This window comes from Labrus mixtus, chromosome 4, assembly GCF_963584025.1.
Source record: "Labrus mixtus chromosome 4, fLabMix1.1, whole genome shotgun sequence".
NCBI classification, from domain to species: Eukaryota; Metazoa; Chordata; class Actinopteri; order Labriformes; family Labridae; genus Labrus; species Labrus mixtus.
The window spans coordinates 27,389,759-27,408,763 of record NC_083615.1 but is presented as its reverse complement, the minus strand read 5'-3'; the positions used below and the strand labels follow the sequence as shown (position 1 = coordinate 27,408,763).

General features: G+C 42.8%; 1 protein-coding gene across 1 annotated transcript in view; it reads left to right on the top strand.

Annotated features, from left to right (window-relative positions):
* The window catches only part of mical3a (microtubule associated monooxygenase, calponin and LIM domain containing 3a), a 103,575-nt gene that overhangs the window by 616 nt on the left and 83,954 nt on the right, over positions 1-19,005 (top strand). The window lies entirely within an intron of this gene.

Genomic DNA, 19,005 nt, shown 5'->3' with positions numbered 1-19,005 from the left:
GGGAGCAGTGGAAGGAAGTGGTCCTCCTCATCCTCCTTGTTTACCAGCATTGTTTTTTTTTAATATGTACCATGCAAGGCTCTGTGGCATCACAGCTGCTTCCTGTGAAACGACTGCAGCAGTGTTGGTTGGCAAACAGAAACACTGCAGCAGCCGTGCAGACATCTCCTGCAGCACGCAGCTGAGTGCCAAGTGATGTCACTGTCACCGAGAGATGTCACTGTTTTCACTCTCAGTGTCACATGTACAGTGGGAATGTTTGCAGGGTAAAGGAGAAGCATCGGTTTAAAGACACACAAACACATATCTCAACATATTGCATCTCTTGATTTGGTCGATGTCAATGCAGCTTCTTTTGCTGTCTAACTGCAGCATAATCCTCAGTCCCCCCCCCCACTCTTTCCCTCTCCACTTGCCCCCTCGGTGCAGGTTATCTTCACTCTGTAATTGGGTCATTTTCTCATTTCTCTGTCTGACACTGGCGTCAGGAAACACAGCAAGAGGAGGAGGCAGGGCTGTGGGAGGCTGGAGGTGCAGAAATGAAAGGCTGTGGGGTAAAGGTTTGATTTTATGAACATGTGTGTGTCACAAGCAGATGCAGCTGACGTAGCAGAGAGGAGGCGTGGACCCCCGGCATCCTCTGATTTCACAACAGATGAACAGGCAGCTATAGAAGGAAGGAGTGAAGGTTAAGAGAACGTTAAAGTGTAATGTGTTTTTTTGCCAGTGGCTGGTGCTGCCCTACTTGCTGCTGCTGCTGCATGACACAAAAATATATTTTCTTTGAGGGCAGAACCAAAAGTGGCTCGTTGCACTGCAGCATCACAGTGCAGAGTGTCAGCTCAGGTAACTCGCGCTTGAACAAACTCTTTGCCAGTGTAACGATTTGTGTTATCAAGGTCATCGCGCAGGTTATCCCCTCCCTCTCTCTCTCTGCTCCCCACCAGGCTCTACTGTATCAGACGACACACACAATGTGATACTGTGCTGCATTGTGCTGAGTAGGAGGCAGGGCTCGTGATGTTCGGTAGAGGGTGGGTGCTGGGGGGGGGGGGGGGGGGGGGGGGGGGGGGTGAATAGCTGTCATTCATAAGAGAGAGCCTGTTCGCTCGTCAGCTGCCCCCCTCCAACTTCAGATGTTGATCCTGCTGTCAGCTGCTGCCTGGATCCTTCCACAGCCGCTCTGCTGTCCACTTTGAACATGATTGTTGTGTTTGAGGAGAGGTGAGGGGGAGCGTTACATGGATTTGAATCTATTAGACAAAGGTATGATCCAATCCCAATCTATGCGAAGCAACTCAGAATCGGACAGGTATGCTTTCACACAACAGTAATTTGAACTGTGCTCTCTATGTTCAAAAGTATAACACAGCGCTTTCTTGACACATAATAATAACAATAATTGATATTTTCTGGTTTTTTTTTTAAGCTTGTTTTTCTGCAAAAATCATTGGTGATATCTGACATGATCAACAGTGAAGAAGAGTGCACATTTCTCAGATAAACATCTGTAGTCCACTCTGCATTGTGACGGTGCAGAGCAAGAAGCTCCTTTTGGTTCTAACCTCAAAGAAAATATAGTTTTGTGTCATGCAGCAGCAGCAGCAGCAGCAAGTAGGGCAGCACCAGCCCCGCCTGGTTACACATGAATACTGATGTACATAAAACACAGGTAGCACAACAACAAGCAGAAATCAAACAGCAACATAGAGTGTACACCAGATGACAAAGACACATTTAACAATAAAAGTTGCTGTCAGAGTTAAAGTGCATGAACAGCTCAGGAGACAGGAGGTCAAGTGCAGAAATGCAGGCGTCATTGCACATAGCCCTATTGCACAAAATGATGATATACAGATGTGTGCATGCTTGTACTTTAGCACATGGTTAGCATATATGACCAGCGGAGTAACGGTCATTAAATTACTTTTCAATCACAAGCACCATTTCACATTTTATGTTTAGATTCAGTGTTAAATGTCACTTATTTTATCAAACTTAAACTAATAATCGTGCTGTATGCTTTACTGCATAACAATGTTATTTATATCTTTTGGTTATGTTGCATCAATGTGCAAAATCTTTACAAAAAATGTGCTTGTAATTGTGTCAGCTTATTTTAACTTTGAATCATTCTGGATAACTAAACAATAACCCTCTTGGGAATGAACATTCTTGTAAAGTATATTTATAGAGTATCTTACCATCACTAAAGGTGCTTCTTGTGTAGTTTAGTGAATTTGTTGTACTTTCTGTAGATCTACTCGGTCTGACACAGCTGAAGTCTGACAGCGTTAATCTCTGCTGGCAGACTCTGATGTCTCTGCACTGCTGCTGCAGACGCTGCACGCTTTCAGATCAGTCAGCGAAATGCAGCTCTGACCGGACCGGCCGCTGTGAACAGGGAAGAGCAGTGAAGCATGTGCAGTCAGACAAATCATCCGGTGCATTTACAGTTTCCTGCCCCACAATGCAACACTTTGAAATAATTTCCTCTAGTAGGTATCTCCTACATTGATTTAGAGGAGGTAGAAAAGTGTGTCAACATAGTAAAATGGAGTGATTGGGAAAAATGCCACAAAGCCATAGAGGAAGAGTGGGAGTGTGCATGTGCATCCATCATTAAAATGGCATTATACTTTCCTGTTAATCTCCAGGAAAGACAGTCTTTGCACGTGTTTTATGCTTCATAGAGCTTCAGATTTAGTGTTTTGTTGGAGATCTGTCAGGACGATAATCAGCAGATAATCCTGTTAAGCTATTTCCCTTGAAAAGCTTTGTTTTGGTCAGCAGATGGACTCTGCAGGGTGTTTTTATCTGGTCTGACTGGTGTTTATGGACACCACTTTTTAGTTATTTGTCTTCTAGCCTCTTAGCTAGGAAAATGTTGTCTGGACGGTGTTTTAAACAGCTGGGGCACAGAGTATGATTAATATGATCCCTGCAGAGCTGATGATGTGGAAAGGCTGCAGTGACTAAACGAACACTGTTCTATAAATAATCTGAGAACGTGTGTCTGTTTCTGCTGTCACCCATGGAACAACCACAGGATCCAAAGCACCTATAGAAACACCTCGCCCAATCTTTTTATGGAGCAAAGACAAAGTAGAAAAATATATAGACTAAACATTTAGTTCTATTTTAAGAATAGGTGATACAATCCCTTGTAACCATTTAACCTGAGATGATGAGTGGGGATGATCATGCCTGCTGAGGGTTTCCGGGGGGGTCATCAGGTGGGAACCCTCCTTCCTAGGTGTTTCGATGACAGGCCCTCAACACCTCCAGAGGGCTCATCTGCAACATCTGGTGTCCCAGGTGTGCCCCCCTCCTCTGCTTTACCCCCCTCTTCTCACCCTGCTGTTTTGAGGTCCAGGTAGTATCTCTCCTCTTGAGCCAGAGCCAACGACTAGCCTGTTCAGCTGCACTGGAGAGAGCTTTGATAGCTTGCCTATGAACCCCCATGTCCTTCAGAAATTAAATTAAATACAGAATAGATAAAGTAGACTAATGATATAAGTGGACAGTGATTGGACCAACTGAAGGAGACAAATGTAATCAGAGCTCTATGCAAGTATACAAATACTGAGTGTATAAAGTGATAATAGTGCAATACTGCAAAAAAATGGATATAAAAAGAAGTGAAGTGCTCATGATGCATGAAGACCAAATAATAAGCAAAAGGTGGTTATGGTGCATTGGACATCTGTGGCTCAGTTGGTAGAGTCGGTCGTCTCTCAATCGGAAGGTCAGGGGTTCGTGTTAGTTTCTTCTGATGGTCACTTTACACTTTCACATGCTGTAGCAGCCTCTGCCATCAGTGTGTGAATGTGTAGGTGTGACCTGTAGTGTAAAAGCAATTTGAATAGTCAGAAAACTAGAAAATAAATATACAAGCTCAAGTTCAAAATGAAGTAGATTCATGGTATAAAAATGGTAAAGCTGGATTGATTTTTGACTGAGGCGGGTGTACAGTGAGTCGCAGTAGTCCTGGCATGAAGATGAAGACCCCTATCAAATTTAACAGAAAACAAAATAGATCTTCAAAAGATATCTTGTGTTCTTTTGTTTTTAACATGTAAACAACTGACAATGATCTGAGTCTGACATAAACATGCTTCTATTTGGATCTAATACCGTCCTGATGTTTGAATATGAGCTGTATGCTCACTGGGAACATGTGGGCACCAGATCACTCCAGACTAAATACACACACACACACACACACACACACACACACACACACACACACACACACACACACACACACACACACACACACACACACACACAGCATCAGGACGTTTTTAGACTTACAAACATTTCTAGATTAAGCAGAAAAACCATGACTGTGACCTTATACGACGCCTCGTTTAAGAGCGATTGAGCGTGCGGTAAACAAAGTGAAACAGAGAAACAGAAACATACCCAGGCAGAGAGAGTTTTCCTTTTGAGAGGCTGTGCTGTTTCTCATACAGAGAGTATTCTGCTGTGGGTTAGATCACACCTGGGACTGATATAAAGACACAGTTATCATAGCTTTCTGTCTTGTCAGATGTATAGTCTGCTGTCCTCATGTCATCTGTTTACACCTGTTTCAAATGTGGGTGAGAAAGAGGTCAGAGGATTACACGCTTTACTGTCAGACTGCCGCTGGCTGGACATGATTAAGGACAACTATATTTTAAAGGTCACATATTATACAAAATAGACTTCACCACACTAATATGTGTCTCTAGTCTGTCTACAAACCCCCCAATGATGAGTAAAGTCCTTCCTCTCCATCTTTTGCCTGCTCCACTTTTCAGAAAATGTGTGCTCAAACGGGCCGTTTGGAGATTTTCCCTTCATGACATCACAAAGGGCAGTAACCCCTCCCCCAGGTGGGTGACACTCCCACAGCTTTCTAATGTTTTAAATTTGGACTGCAGTACCCATTTTAAACACTAGGTTGCTCCTTTAGGTTCTTGTATTGAAAATCAATTTATGATATTTCAGTCTGATTTGTGTCATTATTAAAGTATACTTAATGTGTGTCCCGTTGAATATGTTATAGTGTTTGATCTCGTATGTGACGTGGGTCAGCAGGGAGTAAAGATCAAAGGCTTTCTGAGCACAGAGGCAGAAAACAGGATACAGCAGCACTGAACTCTGAGAGGAGCGAGATGGAGCCAGTTACACGCTTCATCACACACACGGGCCAGGGGGTGTGTGGACATGAGGTCACACACGGGGTCAAACCTTCATAAATAGATTCCACACACATTCGGACACATGATTCATGTCAACACACACATGCTCAGAGAGGGGAGGGACTCCAAACCTGACTCAAGACTTCAGAGCAGCTGTCTCCTCGGTTCTTCTTCTCGATCCCACCGGGATCAACTTTCAGACAGTCGGAGTGTCAGTCACACAACAAACACAAGATATCAAATAAAGATTTCAGCACTAATACTGCAGTTACAGCGAGATTTATACTTATTTTATCCTCCATCTGAAGCAATAAAGCTCATCTATTTAAGGTTTTTATACACCAGAACACTTATTTTAATCATCAGGCCGATTTTCAAAATGAAAAAGTTTCAGGTATTTAAAAGTTTTGCATTTATGAAAAATGTAGCAGTGATCTGTGCTCTGAGATGTTGTGGTCCTGCCTGTTGGATGTGGAAAACACCACGCCCACTTGTGGGAATGACACGCCTCTCTCAACTGTCAAAAATGTTCAATTCAGGTTACTACGACCAAGGGAAGATGGACTTGCAGAATGAAAGCGAGCAAAACTGCAGACTGTACTGTTGAAACTTGTTGTAACTCTCAATCAAGCAAGAGAGCCGAGGATGCTAAAGCGCTCATTGCTTTTTTATCGTTGTAGAGATAGGGGGGCGAGATTATGTTTAGGATCACCAGTGTGTCATCAAGCCCCCAATTTGACCCCACCCTAAAAAAAATCCTGAACGTAAAAGTGATGACAAACTTTCTAACAGTCTCAACAAAGTTCTCACATGACTACTGCAACTTTTTAAAACATACAAAGTGTGTTAAGAGACTAAATTCAGATTTTGCTTTGAACAGAGTTTAAATATATGTTTGGACATTTATTTCTGAGAGTGGGGGATGACATGCAGCAAAGCTCAGAGTTCAGATTTGAACCCACGGCCACTGTGAGGGGGGCGTTAGCCTCTGTACTTGGCGGCTGTGTCTCAGTTGGTAGAGTTGGTCGTCTCTCAACCTGAAGGTCGGGGGTTTGATCCCCAGCTCCTGCAGCCACATGTCCGATGTGTCCTTGGGGAGGACACTTAATCCTCAATTTACTCCCGTCGATTTACTTTTCCTTTGTTCTTATTCAATGAATTATAATACATTTGTATCACATATTATACTGTTTTATATAAAGAGGAATCATGTATACAGTGGAGACATCTACAACAATAAAGTAAACATGTATTATATGAAGAAAGTCTCTGTACTTGTAAACTCAGAAATAAGATAGACGTGAGCCCATTTAAACGGACAATAACGTGATAAATAAGGTGACCTTGTAGCTTTATTACATTAGAGACAAATAAAAGTAAAGTTCATATTAGCAGATTGTCAAGCGGTGCTCCTACAGCCACATGACCCGCTCGTTTGTTTCCTTTGATGTAATTCATTTCAGATATGCATCACTATAAAAACTATTTTATTAAGTCAATGTTTATTTTAACCATCCAAGGGCTTTAGGTCCTTTTTCTTCTCATCTTGGACTTGGTTTCTTTATCACACCAGAACGAAAACAAACACTGATGTAACCTAGCAACCAAAGGAAATGACACAATGCAACTGGTTGACTCATACGTAACCATCGCAGGGGACAGTGCTGCTGTGAAAGAGTCGACTGTAGTGATGAAGAAAGCCTGTGTGACGGCGTGTTGTAGATTCCAGCGGGGCACTCATGCAGGTTGAACTCCAGAGGGACAGACAGTGTGTGTGTGTGTGTGTGTGTGTGTGTGTGTGTGTGTGTGTGTGTGTGTGTGTGTGTGTGTGTGTGTGTGTGAGAGGGAGAGAGCAGAACTCTGTGGGATTGTGCAGACTGTAAAGTTCCTGCCGTTTTTATATAATCCATCGTCTCTGTCCTTGAAGCGGTTGGGCTGCGGCCAACGTGCCACATGGATTGTGGGAATCTTCCCCTTTTGGATGTATTCTGTGTACAGTCCTGCTCAGTGTGGCTGCTCACTCTGGGTGTGGTCGGACTCTGGTTTTTATTCTCAGCTTCAGTGGATTCTTTCCTCCGCAGGGGGAGCGAGGGTTCATTTCAGGCTACAGCTCTCAGCTGTCTGCTCCTCTTTGTTTGACCGGTGTCTGCGCTTCCTGTAATGGTTCTGAAGTTTTAACCCCTCACTAAAAAATCTCTGTCCGAGCTACTGTTGATCTTTGTGTGGGACCCATCGTAACATGAAGCACTTTTATGAACACTGTTGAGCTCATAAGAGAGACTCCCATCCTCATGTTTAATTTCAAAATGCTTTATTATAATGGGGGGGGGGGGGCGGCTGAAGGCCCTGGACCATATGAGCTGAATGGAAGAAGAAGACCTGAGAGTGCAGATGGGTGTGTTGATGTGCAGGAGTTCAGAGAGGTACTGAGGATTTGTGGTTAGAATGAGTAAAGCTCAGACAAGCAGTGACTCCTCCAGCCTAAGGTGACACTATGTAACCTTTAAAGTTTAAAATCGTACTTTCAGAGGTCAATTTAAAAGCAGAATAACTTTTCAACAGGGAGAATGGCGTCCACAGCACTTTGTAACTTTGGGAGCGGGCTAAGGTCATCTTGCAACAAGTGCGTGCGGCTTTACGGCTCTAGTTCACACAGCAGCCTTCAGTTTGAAAAGAAACCAGTTAGCCCGTCTTGGCACGGTTTAATACAATGAAGAGGAAGAGAGAGAGTGACAGAGCAGGAAGCAGAGGGTCAGGGTACCCCACATCCCTGCAGATATTATTCAGAACCTATTTCAACGTAAGGTTAGTCTGTGTGTTGCACACAAAACTTCCAAGCGTGCATGGCTTTTATAATTATTATTTTACTTTGTTCTTTGAAATACAGAAACACAAGCACATCAATTCAGCTTGGCCGCACATTACGGGACATCTGGGTCGACTGAATTACGCACGGCATCAAAGACCTCTATGCTGCCCCAAAGCTGCCCCAAAAGTGACAGGGTCAGACTCAATTTTACCCACAAATAAACCTACTAAAATATTACTATATTAGACACTCTCCAAGGAAGCCATTTAGCCACAGCGTGACGTCATGGTAATGGTTGAATACACATACCTATGCAAACAGTTTGCAATAACAGGCACTAGCAGAGTCATAATTGTGCAAAATCCTGTACAATTACTTTTCCTTGTCAGTGGACTGAGTTCTTCAGCTTCTTACAACATCTCCTCTGGCTCTGCACCTTCTGATTGTCAACAGATGTACTTGGTCTAGAGGAGGAGGCATAGCAGCACTGTCTCACGCCACTGCAGTTGCACTCAGAGACCTTCGGTGGGCACCAAAGTGAACCAAACCAAATTCCTCCAGATGGGACTTCAGGATACAAACTAGTCATTCAGTAAACCGAGGTGTCAAGCAATATGTAGCCATACATACTGACTTACTTGTGTCTCTGTAATTCCAGAAATGGAGTGTTTTTATAAACCCATGCATGTCTAGAATAGCTTGTGTTTAGTGTTGAAGTGTGCAGACATGCTATTAAACAGTATATATTCAGCCCTGTGCTGTCACAGCTCCTGTAAAAACAGCCACATGGAGACAAGCTGCTGACAGGCACACTGTACCAGAGTGCTATGTTACCACAGCAACCCGTTAAATCACACCACAGTGAGGCTGACTGCAGGATTTAGAGATACCCGACTTTCTGCCCCACGCCATTAGATGACTAAATTATGGGATGCCTGCTCAGGCTGGGATGAGTGTTTTTCTTTTGGGTGACATCCAGCGTGTAGGACATATACACTGTCATTATGACGTCTTGTGTTCAATCCAGATGCATGCCAGAGGAGATGCTCTTTGATAGGGGAAGAATAACAACTTAAAACAATCAGTGTTATGAGGTAAACAATCAAACTCATTTAAATCACTTTTCTAATTCAGACGTTGTTGTGTTTTTTTTTTTAAAGATAGTCAAGTCAAGTCAAGTCAACTCTATTTATATAGCACATTTATAACAGCCGAGGCGGACCAAAGTGCTGTACAGTAAATTAGGCAAAACATTACATCCAAAACATCATAAAGACACGTAAAAGCATTTTTTCATATTTTTTCATATTAACAGCAAGAGGACCAAACGTTTCTACAGCACCAGGTTCTCCAAACACAATGACCTCTGTCTTATTGGGATTGAGTTTGAGGAAGTTTAGGGTCATCCAGGTTTCAATGTCTTTAAGGCAGTCGAGTAAGGGTTGTGGTGAACTCTTGCATTTCAAAGGCATGTAGACCTGTACATCATCAGCAAAAAAGTGAAAAGATATATTGTATTTTGCAAAAATTGATCCCAGTGGTAGCATGTATAATGAGAACAGGATTGGGCCTAACACAGACCCTTGTGGGACACCACACGTAAGTGGGGCTGTCTCTGATGAATAGTCCCCTAGGTGGACAGAGAAGGTCCTATCAGACAGGTATGACTGAAACCACTTGAGTGCTGTGTTTTTTTATTTCTACGCAGTTTTCTAAACGTGATAAAAGAATTGTGTGGTCTATGGTGTCAAAAGCAACTGATAAGTCTAAAAGTACTAAAAAGGCAGAATCCCCAGAGTCGACAGTTAAAAGATAATAGAAACCTTAATTTTTTTTTCTCATTATGAAAAGTTGTTACTGCGAGAACAGAGGCGCTGCTTGAGGCAACTGGCAACTGCTGCAGGCCCCAGACCGGTAGGGGGCCCCTGAGGGCTGAAAAACTTAAGCCAAACCAGTAGCCCAAAATGTGCTAATTTTGCAATGACAGTAGGAATCCTCCCTAAGGAGGCCCCATGTGACCCCCATCATACGCTTCATACGTAGCCGATGAAGCAGCGGGAGAAATTTGGGATTAAGTGAGAGACGACGACTCTACCAACTGAGACACAGCCGCGCATATATTTCCATATATTTCCCTGTCAGGTCTTAAAAGCCGGGTCATGACAATAGTATTAGATACAGATATAATGACTGTCAGATCAGTTTTGGCTACGTCTCTTCCTTCTTTGCATGTTGTTTGTGTAAGTCCTTGTGTTTCCTACGCTTAACTCAAATGGTACAAGGATGCACTTTGACAGCAGGGTGTATCCAAACAAATCTTTACTGAGAGAGTTATTTGGGAAGATGCTGAACATGAGGCCTACATGTATTTCTCTATGAGGTGTTAATGACCATTTACAATACACGACTAACATGCTCAATTTGCCTCACACAGCTTGCTAAGAATTTATGTAACCAGGCATGCTGCAGCACTGAACTGAACTGAACTGAACTGTGCCAGAGAGGCCTCTCGGATCAAAGAATTATTTCATACCTTCATGTCCCATGAGAATCCAAGTCTGCGGAGCCTCATCATGCTGAGAAGAAAAGCGGACGTGACACATGCCGTACGAGGCGGCCTCAGTGAGGTCATGCCTCCGCTCTGGGATCATCAGAATAGCTGCACTCTGACGTGATTCTCTTTTCTCTTCGGCTGTGACTGAAAAGCTTTCTCTGCTGGTCTGTTTTTCATTACACCGTTAGATAATGTACATTAGGGTGTGATGATGTTTGCAATGTGTGAGCTCAACACATAAAGCTCCACGAAGAACAGTTTCGGGTTTTTCTCTTGATGATGGTTGATGTTGCATAAAAAAACATGTTGAGAAATGCTGTCTGTGGACACAAGCCCTTATCTCTGCATCCAGGTTGTTTCCTCTTGACTTAAAAAGGACATATTATACCCCATTTCTTATCTTCAAACAATCCCCTGTGGTCTAAATGAAACATCTGTGCTGTGGTTTGGTCAAAATATAACATGAATCAAGCACCAGAGGAGGTTTGTGACCCTGTATAAACCAGCTCTCTCAGAACGCTCCGTTTTGGTGTGTGTGTCTCTTTAAATGCAATGAGCCCCCCCCTCCTGAGTTTTCCTGGTAGACGTCAGTCCTTTGCTAGCGAGAGTAAAAATGGCAGACCTGCGCAGAAGTTTTTCTCTAGGCTGGGGGTGGAGTCTATGGGTGGAGATACCAGGAGAGGGGAGGGGATTTTTTCGCCAGGATCCCACTGTGACATCACAAGGAGAGCACATTTGAAACAGAGCATTTTTCTCTGTGTTGTAAGACTTGTGCAGACCACAAACAAAGCACTGGATGGGTTTATTTCACATTTTGTGGGTCTGTAGACACTCAGGTTACCCAAACACACTGTAGAAGTGGATTTTTCATTATATGTCCCCTTTAAATGCTGCTGAGCACTCTGAAATCAGAAGAGAAACTTTTGAACTGAAGGCCTCGGAGGAGCAGCTGAAGAGAACTTGAATGCAGGTTTAGCATTGATTAGACCTTTGCTTCCTAGAGGTCAGGTCTGTCTTGTTATGACAAGTAGATGTTTTTTTTTCTCATGACGTTGACTTTCTGTTGGGGCTTTTTCAAGGTCTCTTCAGCCCTAAAACCTTCACTGCTCATCAGACTATCTTTCTCTCAGTGATGAGTTAAATGCTTCTATCCTTTAGCCTCAGATAATCCCCTCAGACCTCTGTGGTATCAGTTGCAGGGGATGAGAGGAAAGACACAATGTCTGACTATTAAAAAAGTGTCTGTGGGCATCGAGACGGAGGCTTTGTTCGGTTGATCCTGTCTTTGGTGGAGACTGAAGCTACAAAGTGGACTGATCACAACGTTTGGCGGTGGGATGAGTGAACATCCTGTAAAGGAGAATCAAAGGAGGAGCACCAGTAGAACAAAAGCAGTTGTGTTCTTTCAGAAGATAAGACATTCAACTGTTTGGTTAGGCCTTTCTTCGATAAGATTTATGTTTAAAATCACCTCCCAGTGTCATGGTTTATGTAGATAATGTTTCCCTGCTGACTCCCTGATTGCCATGTTTGCTTTTCATGATTGTGAGCCGTAAAGACGCGTCAGAGACACTGAGCGTGTGCAGAGTTTCTGTATGTGTGACTGCCGACTGCTGTGCAGGAAGTACAGCAGAAAACACAATAATTACAACACCGAGTATTTTTGGTGGAGAGGTGGGGGCCATGGCTGCAGAGACGAGCTCCCAGTTCTCCCCGTCTTTGTGTCCCAGTCGCTCATTACAAGCGCTCTTTGTGCCAGCCACTGATCACATGTCACAATATTTAAACAGCTGCAGTCGATAGTTGCCTGTTTGCTCTTTTCTGTCGACACAGAGGGCAGAGATCTGGTTTGATAAGAAGGAGTATGAGAATTTAGAGAGTGGAGCAGTGGGAAAAAGAGGAGGATGGTTTGGAACAGGAGTCTTTCTTTTCATCCTTTCTTTGCTGTGTTGCAGCCTGAGAAGTTATTATTCATTAAGATCTATACTTTACATCTGGATACACCTTTACCTTGCACTATGCAGGACTACTACTGCACACAGAGGCAGTGTATGATCAACACTATTTAGGTGACATGTTGTGCAAAATCCACTTCATGTTTCTATAACACTAATATGTGTCTCTAGTCTGTCTACAAACCCCCCAATGATGAGGAAAGTCCATCCTCTCTCCGTCTTCTGCCTGCTCCACTTTTCAGACAAAGTGTGCTCAAACAGGCCGTTTGGAGATTTTCCCTTCATGACATCACAAAGGGCAGTAACCCCTCCCCCAGGTGGGTGACACTCCCTCAGCTAGATGTTTGTTCTGTCCTCTGAGTCTGCCTTCTCAACATAAACAATAGGACATGGAGCGAGAAAGACCAAGACACCCAAGCCCTTCCAGAGAGGGGCGTGGTCAGACAGCTCATTTACATATTTAAAGGTACAGACACAGAAACAGTCTGTTCTGAGCAGGGCTGAAATAGAGGGGTTTATAGACATGATCAAATACAGGATCAGAGTGGATTTAAAACAAGAAACTTCACACACATGTTTTGAGGAGCTCTGAGACTTATTTAAACTGGTTGAAAAGGAGGAGAATATGTGACCTTTAACATAATGCCATCAGTTTTTAACTCTTTAAAAAAAATAATATATATATTAATGCTAGTCAGAAGTAAACCAGCTTGCTTTGATCTGATTTGTTTGTTTGGCTGTTCACATTGCTTTTTAAATGTGGGAATCCACATATGAAAGTGACTTAAATCTGAGTTGAAGAGATCACATTCTACTTGACTTGTGCTGTTCACACTGTCTAAAAAAAATCAGATCTGAATCACAGAGGAGCAAAAAAGATAAGATTCATGTTACTTTTGGCTGCAGTGTGAGAGTAGCCTAAGTGTCAGCCATTACGCCCACAATACCGTGAACTAGCGCCATAAAGCTGTATGCATTTCTCATGAGACGACATCGGTCTGCCGCCAAAGTTAGTGCTGAATGGTCGGGGCGTAAGTGTACTATTATATAGACTCTCTCCGCTCTGAGTCCGTCAGCTACGCTCTGCTGAGCCCAGACTGCAGAGCCCCAAGTGGGCCAAGTCTGCTCTGATTGGTCTGCCGATCCGCTCTGTCGTTATTGGTCAGTTGACCTCTATGGCCTCTTTTACCATATTGGGAATGCAGCCACTGGCTCCGTCCGAGGGGAGCATAAACATTAGCACCTTAGCACTACTGTGCTACCGCAGGCTACGGCATATCGTGGGCGTGCTACAGAAGTTAATGGGCCTGCAACATGAGCTGCTGGGCTTGCCACAACGAGCCAATGGGCTTAGATCAGTGATCTCACACTGACAAGACGTCACACTGACAAATTTTTATCAAGGGGGGCTAGAACCGAGTGTTACATGCAGCTAATGCTACAGCTAACAGGAGAACGTAGGAGAAGCCGCGTTTCCGCGGACTTTGAATTTTTGTGCCTAAACATGCACAGGACACTTGGAAAACACACTAAAGAGCATATAAAACCAGAAAAAGCATAATATGGGACCTTTAAGGTGTAAAAGTTACAAATTGTTGTTTTAATGCCACTGGGTTGAAATCTGACAAAAACAATTGACAGCATGCAGACTGACAAGCCTTTGTTTCCATTATTCTCTGTATATTTCTCAGAGAAAGGTTGTTAGAGAGAACAGAACAATATATAATTGAACTCTTTGTTGAACATGCATAGGCCAGGTTCAACAAAGAGATAGGTTGCATCACTTTGTCCACAGTTGCCATCAGAATCGACAGACAGAGGCTTTAATATTGATCATAATTCTGAACCATCAAAAAGAGTGACATGTGAGAATCTGCCCCAGCTGATCAATATGTCCACACAACTAATGGATGGTGTTTGAAACCTTGTTAGGAGAGTCATTGACAGCTCCATTCATTCTGTCACTTCTCCGTTGCTGCGTTAACGTAAACCTGTCAATAATTCAACAGGGAGTAAAACATCTGCACTCCTGCTGCATGTTCTTACTTTGTCAAGTGTATCGACGGTTAGCCTTGAGTCTTTTGACTTTAGCTTATTGGACACGTTCAGTATTATGGCTAAAAACTACCAAAGGCTCCACATGAACTTTAAATAAAAGAACCCTCTGGCTGCCTCTGTCTGCAGAAACGTCCTGTTGTGTTATTAACTCCAAGAAAGTGAGTCAGAGCCGGAGGGCTGCCAGCAGGAGGCTGATCTGCAGACATGCAGCACAGAGGGATCTGAGGAAGGAGGAATCATCATAACAGCAACTATTTCAGCTGTTCTAGCAACTGATCATGTCTGATGCAGGTCACAGTGATTGAAATGTGAAAGAAGACACACACGGTAAGAACAGTAGGTTTAAACTGTGTTGATGTTTCTTCTCAGTTTCTCTTTAAAGCTACAAAACAGGAGATTTTTTCTTTGTTGTGATAATCAGCCTCGAGCATTGAGAGGGATAGTTAAATATTGTGGCTCCAAGCATGGAAATGTGTCTGTGTGTTGAACCGTTGAGATATCAGAGGTCCGTACTATAACATAGCCAGGTTATCTTTTGGTTATCTGGCTTCACTTACCCTGGCAAATGAGATCTTGCAAAGCGGTCACATGAAGCTGATTATCAACTTGATGAATCATGAATAAGGTAGTGTTAGCAGTATCTGACCAATCACAGACATGATCAAATCTGCCATCAGAACATGGTCATACAGTATATCACAAGCAAACTGTGATGGGCTATTAGAAATCTATGAAGAAGTTAAACATATGATCAACACAGTTCATTTTCAAATGCAGGAAGAACTGGAAGGAAAGGAAAACTGCTAATGGTGAATTTACAAACGAAGACTAACTGGATTTAGACTTAATGAATACGCGTCAAGACTATTTACGACAGTGTTCACTGCAAGCACGCGACAAGCTGAACAGACTAGAATGACCCAGAAGTCAGACATTGGAACACACAGAACATCTGGTCCATTTCTTTATTCCCTTTAATTAATTTGTTGCACAAATATATTCTTGCAGCGAGTTCTGATCATCAAAAACGTTATATTTGAGTAACAACCTACAAGGCTCCGGTGTTTTTTTGCCTTGGTTTTTTTGTCTCTGTTGTTGGCTGATATCAATAAAGCACTAAAACTTGTATTAATATGTGAAATCCTTCGAGAAGGTCAATTGTGTTTGCTGGTATCGCCCTCCTCCCCTCTCACGATCAGCTTCTCCATCAAGACGTGATCGATTAGTAGGCTTTCCTATTACAAACTGACCTCTTGTCCCGAACATAACCTGACCCAGAGCAGGTTATGTAGTCAGTACAAGTTACCATGGCGATCTACCCTGGTAATAAGTGAACCAATAGCGTAAAACCGGCTTTTCAGTACAGGCATCAGCTGTGTGTGAATGCATGAGTGTTGCATGCTTGTGTCCATGTGTGTCTGTCTACTGTCTCCAGGTAAACACAGAGAGGTGTTTGGTTTCTGTGCACAGAGCTGTTGTGAAAGCTGCAGATCATCATGGCTGCTTCGTATCGCGTTCACTGAAACCATGACCTCAGCCTGTGGTGGAATGACTGAGTCAACATCTGTCCAAATGAGTTGCAATTAAAAATGCAAAAGTTAGAGAAAGAAAAAGCTCAAAGTTGATGTAGGATAAACAACACAGTCTGGATCCGTTTCACATTAAAAGTCAAGGTCAAGACGGGGTCAACTCATTTCAGCTCCGATGCAGAATTAGAAAAAAAGGACTTCAGCTCAGATTATGTTTCTTTATGAAGCTCAAGTGTTTGATTGCACAGACACAAAATCCTCCTGCAGAGCTGCTAGTCTGTGCTGTGTAGGCACAGTGATCTGTACTGAGCTCTGAGGTCACCGTGTAAACTGCAGCTGAGCTCTGCATTGTCTCTGACCGCACTGAAAGCTTCACTGAGGACTGTGTTTACTGACTACAGATTACAGTCAGCGCCTGCTGCTGGAGGAACAGACTGATGAGGCTACAGCAGCTTTGCATTCATTTTGGGAATAGAGGGGAGGGTGGCAGAAGAGAGAGAGCTAAACAGGGCACCTTTACAGTGCAGAGCCAAAATGTTGGTGCATTGTGTTTGGAGTCAGTATTCGGTATGATAAGGGGACTTCTTTAAGGTTCATTTACAGATAGGACAGTGGATAGAGTTAGAGTCAGAAATCAGGAAGAGAGAGATAGAGAGTGGGGAATTACACTTGGGAAAGGAGCCACAGGTCAAATAAGGTCTTTAAGCTTTAAAAGTAAATTCATATATTTGAGATCATCACCATCAAGTAAAAAAAATCATGCTGGGTTGAGTAATACCTTGTGATACGATGTAATTTAATTTATTAAACCACCTAATTCCTCGGATTTAAATGCAATATCCATGCTGTGCTGTGTCTGCCTCTCTTCACTCTCACAGAGTTATTACCTGCACCACGGGAAGCTTCATGGTTGATCCCTTTAGATTAAGATGAAGGCATATTGAGATTACTGTCATGTGGACGGGGGCAGAAAGATATGAACAGGATCCAGAATATAAAGAGAATGTAAAGTGTGTTAAACTCTGATAAGGACTCTGATAAGCAAGTGTTAACACCTTCACTAGCTGCCTTTCTCCTGTTCATGTGTGAGGACAAACAGTGTGTAGCTTTTAGGCCTCAGTATCCATGATTTCACCCATTAGTGCGGTTTCTCCTTATCTGTCTCCTCCGCCTCTTCTTTTCTTTTTCCACTAAAAGACCAAGAACTGACAACGCCAGCACCATTTTCAACATTTTATCAGACATTATTCGCCATTAGAAGTACCTATATTACGAGACGAGTGGTGCGCTACAGCAGTTTGACAATGGTCTTCTCCTGTCATTACGAGTTACCGCCGTCCCTCATACATGCACAAAGCGTACGTGGTGGTTGGCCATCGGCTGCAGTCTTTGCGGTGTGTTCTAGTGCAACTTTTTGGACAAGACGTGAGGCGACGTGAAGCGACGTGAGGCGTCTGCTTGATGACTGAGAATCACAGAAGTGACAAAACAAAACAAGAATCTGTCTACAGTACTCAATTTGTTTTGCCTTCCTGCAGATATATTCAGTGTGGTCTTTCCATGACAACTAATGTTCGATCATTAATCCCAAATATTTCTAAGATGACACTTGCTCAATGTTTTCATTATGAATAACAACAGGGGCTTCATGAGCATCAGATGTTGAACCAAACACAATTCCCTTTGTTTTCTTTGTATTGATCTCTAGCATGTTAGTATCACTGTACGTCAGAGTTACATAATAAAGATATCAGAGCTGCAGGTAAGTGCTGAGAGTCAGGGATTGGTTAAATTCGTGGATTACATTTTCATAAAGACAAAGTCCAAGACAAACAGAGACACAACCCCAACTCATCTTGAAATGGAAACTAGAGTGCCTTGTACTCGGTTTTTGTCTGAGCAGCAATAAACTACTGTTTATTCTCATGCTACTTGTGTGCACAGGTAACGAGAGAGTGCATCAGAAATCTCCTTAAAAGCCCACTTATGGCTGTCCTAATCTCACTGTGTCACTGTGGGACAGAGATTTGATTAGGATTCTGTTTGTTTTCCTGCTGAGCTGTGCTGAGATGAGCTCACTGTAGTGACCGTGAGGGATGAAACACCGTTTGTTTTTTACAGGACTATGGTTGTAAGGGAAATATTAATCCTGTAAAATGACATAAGAAATGTAAAATAATAATATTAATAACAGTTCAGCAGAAAAACATTTCAGATTGTTTGAATCTATGAACATCTCAACAAAACCAACAGAAAACTCAATTCATTGACCCCGGAAGCTAATTAGCTGTGTAATGTTGATTTCCCGGCTCTGCTTTTTCCTCTACAGCAGACTGCTGATATGACCAACAGAGGTGGCTTTAATTACTGACAATTGAAGACTGTATTCATATCAATCCACAGATAGAAGTCTGGTTAATTATTATGTAAAATAAACTTCACCATGTTTCTCTAACTCTAATATGTGTCTACAAACCCCCTAATGATGAGAAAAGTCCATCCTCTCCATCTTCTGTCTGCTCCACTTTTCAGAAAATGTGTGCTCAAACAGGCCGTTTGGAGATTTTCCCTTCATGACATCACAAAGGGCAGTAACCCCTCCCCCAGGTGGGTGACACTCCCACAGCTTTCTAATGTTTTAAATTTGGACTGCAGTACCCATTTTAAACACTCCCACAGTTAGGTGTTTGTTCTGCCCTCTGAGTCTGCATTCTCTTCTTCTATCAAAAGATGGCCATAGCCATTAGGTCACACCTCATTGTTGTGTGATATTTGTGCATAATAAATGATTAAGTCTTACATTCTACCCAACTCTTATATGATCGTACAGTGTACGCCAAGCTTTACTGTGGATACTGTTACTAGTTGAATAACTGGTGATCACCATATTTACTTTCTCTAAAAGAAA